The sequence below is a fragment of the Lolium perenne genome, chromosome 3, assembly GCF_019359855.2.
Source record: "Lolium perenne isolate Kyuss_39 chromosome 3, Kyuss_2.0, whole genome shotgun sequence".
Lineage (NCBI taxonomy): Eukaryota > Viridiplantae > Streptophyta > Magnoliopsida > Poales > Poaceae > Lolium > Lolium perenne.
Genome location: NC_067246.2, coordinates 109,555,188 through 109,566,687, shown reverse-complemented (window position 1 = coordinate 109,566,687; position 11,500 = coordinate 109,555,188).

Sequence of the window (11,500 nt, the reverse complement as noted above, 5' to 3'; positions counted from 1 at the left end):
TAATAAAGTGGTTATTATTTATATCTTTATGTTTATGATAAATGTTTATATATCATGCTATAATTGTATTAACCGAAACATTAGTACATGTGTGATATGTAGACAACAAAGAAGTCCCTAGTATGCCTCTTAACTAGCTTGTTGATTAATAGATGATTAGTTTCATAATCATGAACATTGGATGTTATTAATAACAAGGTTATATCATTATATGAATGATGTAATGGACACACCCAATTAAGCGTAGCATAAAGATCTCGTCATTAAGTTATTTGCTATAAGCTTTCGATACATAGTTACCTAGTCCTTATGACCATGAGATCATGTAAATCACTTATACCGGAAAGGTACTTTGATTACACCAAACGCCACTGCGTAAATGGGTGGTTATAAAGGTGGGATTAAGTATCCAGAAAGTATGAGTTGAGGCATATGGATCAACAGTGGGATTTGTCCATCCCAATGACGGATAGATATACTCTGGGCCCTCTCGGTGGAATGTCGTCTAATGTCTTGCAAGCATATGAATAAGTTCATAAGAGACCACATACCACGGTACGAGTAAAGAGTACTTGTCAGGAGATGAGGTTGAACAAGGTATAGAGTGATACCGAAGATCAAACCTCGGACAAGTAAAATATCGCGTGACAAAGGGAATTGGTATCGTATGTGAATGGTTCATTCGATCACTAAAGTCATCGTTGAATATGTGGGAGCCATTATGGATCTCCAGATCCCGCTATTGGTTATTGGTCGGAGTGAGTACTCAACCATGTCCGCATAGTTCACGAACCGTAGGGTGACACACTTAAAGTTGGATGTTGAAATGGTAGAACTTGAATATGGAATGGAGTTCGAATATTTGTTCGGAGTCCCGGATGAGATCCCGGACATCACGAGGAGTTCCGGAATGGTCTGGAGAATAAGATTCATATATAGGAAGTCATATTCCAAGTTTGGAAATGATCCGGTGCATTTATGGCAGGTTCTAGAAGGTTCTAGAAAAGTCCGGAAAAATGGCACTATGGAAGGTGGAGTCCCGGAGGGACTCCACTAGCATGGCCGGCCAAACCCTAAAGGGGAGGAGTCCAAGGTGGACTCCACCTTGGTGGCCGGCCAGCCCCACCTCAAGGAAAGGTGGGAGTCCCACCTTGAGTAGGACTTCCCCCTTGAGTAGGTTTCCCACTTTTGGGAGGTTTTAGTGTTGGGGTCTTATTCGAAGACTTGGACTAGAACTCTTGGGGCTTCCACCTATATAATGAGGGGCATAGAGAGGGGGCTGACCACTTCAAGCCTCAGCCTTGGCCGCACCCCTTAGAGGGCCGGCGCCCAACCCCCCTCTCTCCCCAAACCCTAGCGGTCTCTCTCCTCCACCACATCCCGCACGCTTAAGCGAAGCTCCGCCGGATTTCTCCACCACCACCGACACCACGCCGTCGTGCTGTCGGATTCAAGAGGAGCTACTACTTCCGCTGCCCGCTGGAATGGGGAGGTGGACGTCGTCTTCATCAACAACCGAACGTGTGACCGAGTACGGAGGTGCTGCCCGTTCGTGGCGCCGGAAGCGATCGTGATCAAGATCTTCTACGCGCTTTTGCAAGCGGCAAGTGATCGTCTACCGCAGCAATAAGAGCCTACTCTTATAGGCTTTGGAATCTCTTCAAGGGTTAGTCTTGATCATCCCCTCGTTGCTACCGTCTTCTAGATTGCATCTTGGCTTGGATTTCGTGTTCGCGGTAGGAAAATTTTTGTTTTCTATGCTACGTTATCCTACAAATTCTGTTTCACATGGGGACACTCCCATTGACATATGGCAAAATAAAATCCGACATCTTCGGGGATTTCTCCGAGGATGGGCAAAAAACATGAGTATCTTGTACAAAAAAGAGAGGGACCGGTTACTTCTTCTTATAGATACACTTGATAAAAAAGCTGAGAGCATACCTCTTACTGATTATGAGCGTGGTCAGCTTAAAGATGCAAATATGACACTAGCTAAGCTAAGGCGGGATGAGGAATCCAAATGGGCTCAAAGAGCCAAAGTTAAACATATTCAAGAGGGAGGAGATAATACAAAATATTTCCACCTAATAGCTAATGGTAAACATAGGAGAAAAAAATATTTCAGTTGGAGCAAGATGAAGAAACTATTGTTGGTCAAGAGAACCTAAAAGTGTACATTACAGAATACTATAAAAATCTGTTTGGTGCTCCGGTTCCAAATCATTTTTCCATGAGTGAGTCAGACAAGGCTGACATCCCTCAACTTTCCGACGAAGAAAATAAAATTTTAACTGCTGATTTCACCGAACAAGAGGTGTATGATGCGATAATGCAAATGGAAAAGAATAAGGCGCCGGGGCCAGATGGGTTTCCGGCTGAATTTTACCAAACTTTCTGGGATGTAATCAAAATAGATATTATGAGATTGTTTTAGGCCTTTCAAAAGGGTGAATTACCTTTATTTCACCTCAACTTTGGAACCATTGTTCTTCTCCCAAAAAAAGAAAATGCATTACAAATTCAACAATATCGACCTATTTGTCTCCTTAATGTAAGTTTTAAGATTTTCACAAAGGTGGGCACCAATCGTGTAAGCGAGATCGCACACAAGGTGGTCAGGCCGACGCAAACAGCCTTTATGCCCGGGAGACATATTTTGGAGGGTGTGGTTGTTCTTCATGAAACGATTCACGAGTTGCATAGAAATAAATTGGATGGGGTTCTTCTTAAATTAGATTTTGAAAAGGCATATGATAAAGTTAATTGGGATTTTCTACAGCAAGCTTTACGTATGAAAGGCTTTGACCCGAAGTGGTGTCAATGGATTCAGCAGTATGTGAGTCGTGGTAGTGTTGGTGTTAGAGTAAATGACGATTTTGGGCATTATTTCCAAACGCGTAAGGGGCTCAGACAAGGAGACCCTTTATCCCCGACCCTTTTCAACATTGTCGCTGATATGTTAGCAATTATTATAAATAGGGCCAAAGAGGATGGCCAAGTGGAGGGGCTCATACCACATTTAGTCGACGGCGGGGTGTCTATTCTTCAATATGCGGATGATACCATTATTTTTATGAAGCACGATTTAGCAAAGGCGCTGAATATGAAGTTGATATTGTGTATGTTTGAACAATTGTCTGGGCTTAAGATCAATTTTAATAAAAGTGAGATTTTTTGTTTTGGTCAGGCCACCGAGGTGGTAGACCAATACAAGTTTCTTTTTGGCTGTGAGAATGGTTCTTTTCCTTTCAAATATTTAGGCATTCCTATTCACTTTCGGAAATTAAAAAATAGCGAATGGAAACCTATTGAGGATAGATTCGAAAGAAAATTGAGTAGTTGGATAGGGAAGCTTTTATCTTATGGGGATCGATTAATTCTTATCAATTCGGTGCTAACAAGTTTGCCAATGTTTATGCTCTCTTTTTTTGAGATACCAGTGGGGGTGAGGAAGAGGCTAGACTTCTATCGATCACGTTTCTTTTGGCAAAGTGATGGGCATAAGCGAAAATATAGGTTATCTAGATGGAACATTATATGCCGACCGAAGGACCAGGGGGGTTTAGGGATTGAAGTTTTAGAGTTAAAAAATAGATGTCTCCTTAGTAAATGGTTGTTTAAATTAATAAACGAAGATGGGGTATGGCAGGAATTATTGCGAAACAAGTACCTAAATTCTAAAACCTTATCACAGGTTACAGCTAAACCCTTTGATTCACCCTTTTGGAAAGGTTTGATGAAAGTTAAAGAAGAGTTTTTCAGCCGGGGATCGTTTAAAGTTGGACATGGCAAAGATACTATGTTTTGGGAAGATACGTGGTTAGGTGACGTTCCTTTAGCTCAGAAATATCCGACTCTTTATAATATAGTTGACCGAAAACAAGTTTCGGTGGCCGATGTCCTACAAAATCAACCACTCCAGATAACTTTTCGGAGAACTCTAACACCCAACAAGTGGGCGCTTTGGTTAGAGCTAGTGCATCGTTTAATGTATGTTCAATTATCTGATGATAAGGATGTTTTCGTTTGGAATCTTACAAATTCGGGTGCTTTTACTATCAAATCAATGTACCTTGATTTGTTAGACGATGACACAAAGTACCTCAAAAAGTATATTTGGAAGATAAAAGTGCCACTAAAAATCAAGATTTTTATGTGGTTCCTGCATCATAAAGTTATTTTAACAAAAGATAATCTCGCTAAGCGTAAATGGCAAGGCTGTAAGAAATGCGCTTTTTGTGACAAAGATGAATCTATCCAGCACTTGTTTTTTGAATGTCCCTTAGCTAAAATCATTTGGCGCATTATTTTTATGACTTTCAGTTTGGCCCCCCCAAAAAACATTACAAATCTCTTTGGTAATTGGTTAAGCGGTATTGCCAAGAAGGATTTGGTTCAAATTAGGGTGGGAGTCTGCGCTGTTCTTTGGGCTATTTGGAATATGCGTAATGATACTGTTTTTAACAAACCGACAAAACAATCTTTTTTGCAGGTTCTCCCTATGGTTATTCACTGGATCCGTACGTGGTCTTATCTCCAGTCCGAGGAGCAGCGGGATGTCATGGAGTATGGGTGCAACCGACTGGAGACGGTAGCACGGGATTTCTTCAGCCGGTGTGGGTGGCAGCTTGATCATAGGATCACTTTGTGATGCCGCTTTGTCTTTTGCTTTACTTTTCTTGCGTTGGTTGATTTTTAGACCAACTTGACATGAGACTTGAGTTGTAATAAGGTTAAAACTGGACTTGAATAAGGTAATAAAGCAGCCGTATGCATCTTTTTGATGCAGAGGCTGGGGCAAATCCCCCATTTCGAAAAAAAAGTACGGATAAGTACAAAGTATCGTTTTTCATCAACAATATCGATAACCAATTTATGTGTTAAATATGTTAAGAAATAAACATGTGATCAATTGTATCGGGAGGGAAGCTCCCAGTTGGGGAAGAGGTGTCTCCTCAACACACCCCTTCAGCCTCTATATAAGTGGAACTCCCACATTGCAATCAAACAAGAGAATCATTTGTTCTACTCCCTCCGATTTATATTAATTAATTCTAATATGAATGTATGTAGACATATTTTAGTTCTAGATACACCCATATTAGAGTCCATTAATATGAATTGGAGGGAGTACTTCTTTGTGTCTCTTCTCTCTATACTCTAACACGTTATCAGCATGTAGATTCTACCAAAAGCTGCTGAAGTCTAGTGGAGAAATCGTGGATGAACATGCTGTTGAAATATTGGGCCCACTTTTAATGGCCCATAATAGATTTCAGATTTTTCTATAAATCTCAAAGCCCATATAGTGGCAGCCTTGTGAGTTTGAGCCCAAGTTGATGGCAGCTCACTAGGGAGTGGCAAGAGGTGAGAAGTTTAGTCCCATATGGAAAGTTGGGAGGAAGTTAGACCACCTTATAAGGTGGGTTGTTCCACCACTAGTAAGTGAGTGAGAATAGGAGTGCTACACGCGCACACTCCTCCTCCTCCTCGCTCGCTCGTCTCGACACGACACGACACGCGCCGCGCTCGTGGTGAGTGGATTGAGCCTCGAGCCGAGACTTTCCTTACTTTTTGCAGCTCAGGAAAACGAACAGAGTCCTAGACGAAAGCGTCACAGTTAGTCGGTTCGGGTCGCTCCCGGACCGTGGGCGTGCCCCACGTTGCCTAGGGTTTCCTGAGCCTATATAATCTCCTGCCCGGCTACCGCAGAATCACATCCAATACACGAGTTAGGGTTTCCACCTCTCTCTGCTTGCGCCGCCATCGTAGCCTACTCCATCCCACGTGCATCGGCGAACGGGAGAGCAGGTCTCCGGAACCGCTCGTCCTTGCGATCCTGTACGGGAGAGGGTGAATTAGGGGAAGCGCTCTACGCGACTGCTCAAGCTCTTCATCACGGGTCGCCTTCCGTCCAAGTCGGGTGGTGCTGCCTACCGTCGTCTTTAACGCCGTCTACTTCGACCCGTCGTCCCTGTCGTCAACAACGTTGTCATCAACAACGTTACTGCTGCAACATCATCTGCTACACCTCCACCGCCACCTCCACCAGATCGGTACGTGTGGCATATCTTGATCTATTTAGCGATGGATGCTTTACCGTTTGCGCTGTTGCTACTCATGTTGATTAATGTATCTAGTATGTTCGAGTTTCATATGTTAGTAGTTATTGTCATCATGTTTATATTCTAAAATTAATCATGAAAATTGTGACTAATTATCCAACGCATGCCGGCAGCGCGCTGTGCCTTCGTCGAAATATTTTATCACTTCAGCAGAAAGGACACAGATCCATAAAGTGTGTACTCATGCAGTCGATCTTGATTGATCGTTTAGAGTACTACTGCTTGCATGCAATTACATCAGTAAGATCAATCATTGGCGCATCGATAGATTAATTTACTGTCTGCTTTCGTTGGAAGGATGAATTAACCGTCGTTGCTCTGTTTGTCTCCTGTCTCCTAATCGGAACGGAGGAATAGGTGCGGCAATCCAGGGACATCGCAGCAGCCACACCGGCGTTCTAGCGGGTGTCCGGCATGGCGACATCTTCCAGCGTGGACGAATTCCTACGGATATGACAACAGACTACACGCTCTGGCGAACAAGCGGTGATGACTGTTAGGAATAAATTAGCTTTAGATTTAGGTTAATCAAGCAGTTAGCAGATTCCTTGGAATATTTCCTATGGCAGTTAGCATATTATTGATTTGTCCAATCGCTGTGCATTGTGAAAAGTTGCGTCCCTTCCGAACAGACGCATGTAAAGAAACCGACCTTGTAACCTGACTGTTGGCCTACTATAAATAGCCGCAGTCTCTATCAATAAAGCATTCCATTCGCTTCAACCTCTCTCCCTTCTCTCGTTTCTTCACACGTTATCATGCACGCGCATCTGCCAAAGCAATAGGCTACAGTAGAAGAGACAGAGAAAGAAATTTACGGGAAAAATCCGATGGAAGAAGAATTATGTTTAGTGGATAGTGCTACTACTAACACAATTTTAAGGGAAACAAAATACTTCCAAACTCTTACTAAGAGAAAGGAAGATGTTATGACTATAACCGGGAGTAACAAAGCAATAATTGGTTCAGGAAGAGCCACATTCACACTCCCTATGGGTACTACTATTGTAATTCAGAATGCACTCTTGTATCCTGAATCAACGTGTACCCTTATAAGTTTCAAAGATATCCGATCAAATGATTTCCATCTTAAAACTGTTAAGATGGATAAGAAAGAATATTTGCTTTTAACAAAAAGCGACGGATATGAGGAACAAACTCTTGAAAAATTCCCTTCATTTTCATCCGGATTATACTTTACATACATCAAACCCGTACCTTTTGTTGCGTACAAAATAATTTTTCAAAATCTTGATAAATTCAAGACTTGGCATGATCGCCTTGGTCATCCTGGAATAGGTATGATGAGAAAAATTATAAGCAATTCTATTGGTCATAATTTACCAATTAAAAGATTTCCCAAGTCATCAGATTTTGTATGCACCGCATGTGCTACCGGGAAATTAATTATTAGGCCATCCTACCTCAAAGTTAAAAATGAGTCACTTAATTTTCTTGAAAGAATTCAAGGAGATATATGTGGTCCAATACAACCTTTATCTGGACCATTTAGGTACTTTATGGTGCTCATTGATGCATCTACTAGTGAAGGAGATATGCCCTAGAGACAATAATAAAGTGGTTATTATTTATATCTTTATGTTTATGATCAATGTTTATATATCATGCTATAATTGTATTAACCGAAACATTAGTACATGTGTGATATGTAGACAACAAGAAGTCCCTAGTATGCCTCTTAAACTAGCTTGTTGATTAATGGATGATTAGTTTCATAATCATGAACATTGGATGTTATTAATAACAAGGTTATGTCATTGTATGAATGATGTAATGGACACACCCAATTAAGCGTAGCATAAGATCTAAATCATTAAGTTATTTGCTATAAGCTTTCGATACATAGTTACCTAGTCCTTATGACCATGAGATCATGTAAATCACTTATACCGGAAAGGTACTTTGATTACACCAAACGCCACTGCGTAAATGGGTGGTTATAAAGGTGGGATTAAGTATCCGGAAAGTATGAGTTGAGGCATATGGATCAACAGTGGGATTTGTTCATCCCGATGACGGATAGATATACTCTGGGCCCTCTCGGTGGAATGTCGTCTAATGTCTTGCAAGCATATGAATAAGTTCATAAGAGACCACATACCACGGTACGAGTAAAGAGTACTTGTCAGGAGACGAGGTTGAACAAGGTATAGAGTGATACCGAAGATCAAACCTCGGACAAGTAAAATATCGCGTGACAAAGGGAATTGGTATCGTATGTGAATGGTTCATTCGATCACTAAAGTCATCATTGAATATGTGGGAGCCATTATGGATCTCCAGATCCCGCTATTGGTTATTGGTCGGAGTGAGTACTCAACCATGTCCGCATAGTTCACGAACCGTAGGGTGACACACTTAAAGTTGGATGTTGAAATGGTAGAACTTGAATATGGAATGGAGTTCGAATATTTGTTCGGAGTCCCGGATGAGATCCCGGACATCACGAGGAGTTCCGGAATGGTCCGGAGAATAAGATTCATATATAGGATGTCATTTTATGTGAATTAAAATGATGCGGAAGGTTATATGGAAGGTTCTAGAAGGTTCTAGAAAAGTTCGGAAGAAACCACCAAGGAAGGTGGAGTCCACATGGGACTCCACCTCCATGGCCGGCCAACCCTAGTGGGGGTGGAGTCCCAAGTGGACTCCCCCTTAGGGGGCCGGCCACCCCCCCATATGGGAGGTGGAACTCCCACCTCTAGTGGGAGTCCTAGCTTGGGTAGGTTTCCCCACCATATGGAAGGTTTTTGGTTCGGGTCTTATTCGAAGACTTGGAGACCAACACTTGGGGTTCCACCTATATAATGAGAGGCCAAGGGGAGGGGGCCGGCCACCCAAGAACCACCAAGGTGGCCGCACCCCTTAGTGGCCGGTGCCCCCCTCTCCCAAACCCTAGCGGCCTCTCTCCTCCACCACGTCCTGCACGCTTAGCGAAGCTCCGCCGGACTTCTCCACCACCACCGACACCACGCCGTCGTGCTGTCGGATTCAAGAGGAGCTACTACTTCCGCTGCCCGCTGGAACGGGGAGGTGGACGTCGTCTTCATCAACAACCGAACGTGTGACCGAGTACGGAGGTGCTGCCCGTTCGTGGCGCCGGAAGCGATCGTGATCAAGATCTTCTACGCGCTTTTGCAAGCGGCAAGTGAACGTCTACCGCAGCAAAAAGAACCTCCTCTTGTAGGCTTTGGAATCTCTTCAAGGGTGAGACTCGATAAACCCCTCGTTGCTACCGTCTTCTAGATTGCATCTTGGCTTGGATTGCGTGTTCGCGGTAGGAAATTTTTTGTTTTCTATGCAACGTTATCCTACAGTGGTATCAGAGCCGTGTCTATGCATAGATGGTTGCACGAGTAGAACACAATGGTTTTGTGGGCATTGATGCTCTTGTTATCTTTAGTTTGAGTACTTTGCATCTTTGTGGCATAGTGGGATGAAGCGGCTCGGACTAACTTTACATGACCGCGTTCATGAGACTTGTTCCTCGTTCGACATGCAACTTGTATTGCATAAGAGGCTTTACGGGTGTCTGTCTCTCCTACTATAGTGAAGATTCAATTTACTCTTCTATTGAAAACATTAGTATCAACGTTGTGGTTCATGTTCGTAGGTAGATTAGATCTCTCTCGAAAACCCTAAACCACGTAAAATATGCAAACCAAATTAGAGACATCTAACTTGTTTTTGCAGGGTTTGGTGATGTGATATGGCCATAATGTGATGATGAATATGTATGAGATGATCATTATTGTATTGTGGCAACCGGCAGGAGCCTTATGGTTGTCTTTAAATTTCATGTTGAGTAGTATTTCAAAGTAGTTGTAATAGTTGCTACATGGAGGAAAATCATAAAGACGACGCCATTGACCTTGACGCTACGCCGACGATGATGGAGATCATGCCCGAAGATGATGGAGATCATATCCGTGCTTTGGAGATGAAGATCAAAGGCGCAAAGACAAAAGGGCCATATCATATCACATATGAACTGCATGTGATGTTAATCCTTTTATGCATCTTATTTTGCTTAGATCACGACGGTAGCATTATAAGATGATCCCTCACTAAAATCTCAAGATAATAAAGTGTTCATCCTTAGTAGCACCGTTACCAAGTCTTGTCGTTTCGAAGCATCTCGTGATGATCGGGTGTGATAGAATCAATAAGTACATACAACGGGTGCAAGACAGTTTTGCACATGCGGATACTAAGGTGACCTTGACGAGCCTAGCATGTACAGACATGGTCTCGGAACACGTGATACCGAAAGGTAGAGCATGAATCATATGGTTGATATGATGAACACTTTGAGTGTTCGCCATTGAAATCACACCTTTTCTCGTGATGATCGGGTTTAGGTGTGGTGGATTTGGTTCGTGTGATCACTAAGACAATGCGAGGGATATTGTTTTGAGTGGGAGTTCACCTAGATTTTTAATTATATTGAATTAAAATTTGAACTCAATTTGTCATAAACTTAGTCTAAACTTTTGCAAATATATGTTGTAGAGATGGCGTCCCCAATCAATTTTAATCAGTTCCTAGAGAAAGAGAAACTTAAGAGCAACGGTAGCAACTTCACCGACTGGTTCCGTCATGTGAGGATCTTCCTCTCTGGCGGAAATCTGCAATATGTGCTTGATGCACCGCTAGGTGACCCTCCTGCAGAAACTGAAACCGATGAAGTAAAAGCTGTTTACGAGACTCGGAAAATTCGGTACTCTCAAGTTCAGTGTGCCATCCTGTGCAGTCTGGAATCCGATCTTCAAAAATGTTTTGAGCACCACGATCCTCATGAGTTGATGAAAGAGCTGAAAGCTATTTTTGAGACTCATGCGGCCGTGGAATACTATGAAGCATCGAAACAATTCTTCAGCTGCATGATGGAAGAAGGCAGCTCCGTTAGTGAGCACATGCTCGCCATGACCGGGCATGCGAAGAAACTCAGTGACTTGGGAATAGTGATTCCTAACAGACTGGGGATTAATCGTGTCCTTCAATCACTGCCACCAAGTTACAAGAACTTCGTGATGAACTACAATATGCAGAACATGAACAAGGAGTTACCTGAACTCTTTGGCATGCTAAAAGCTGCTGAGATTGAGATCAAGAAAGAGCACCAAGTGTTGATGGTCAACAAGACCACCAGTTTCAAGAAACAGGGCAAGTCTAAGGGAAAATTCAAGAAGGGTGGCAAGAAAGCTGCCACGCCTCCTGTGAAACCTAAGAACGGCCCTAAGCCTGATGCTGAGTGCTATTACTGCAAGGAGAAGGGACACTGGAAGCGTAATTGCTCCAAGTATCTAGCTGATCTGAAGAGCGGCCTTGTCAAGAAGAAGAAAGAAGGT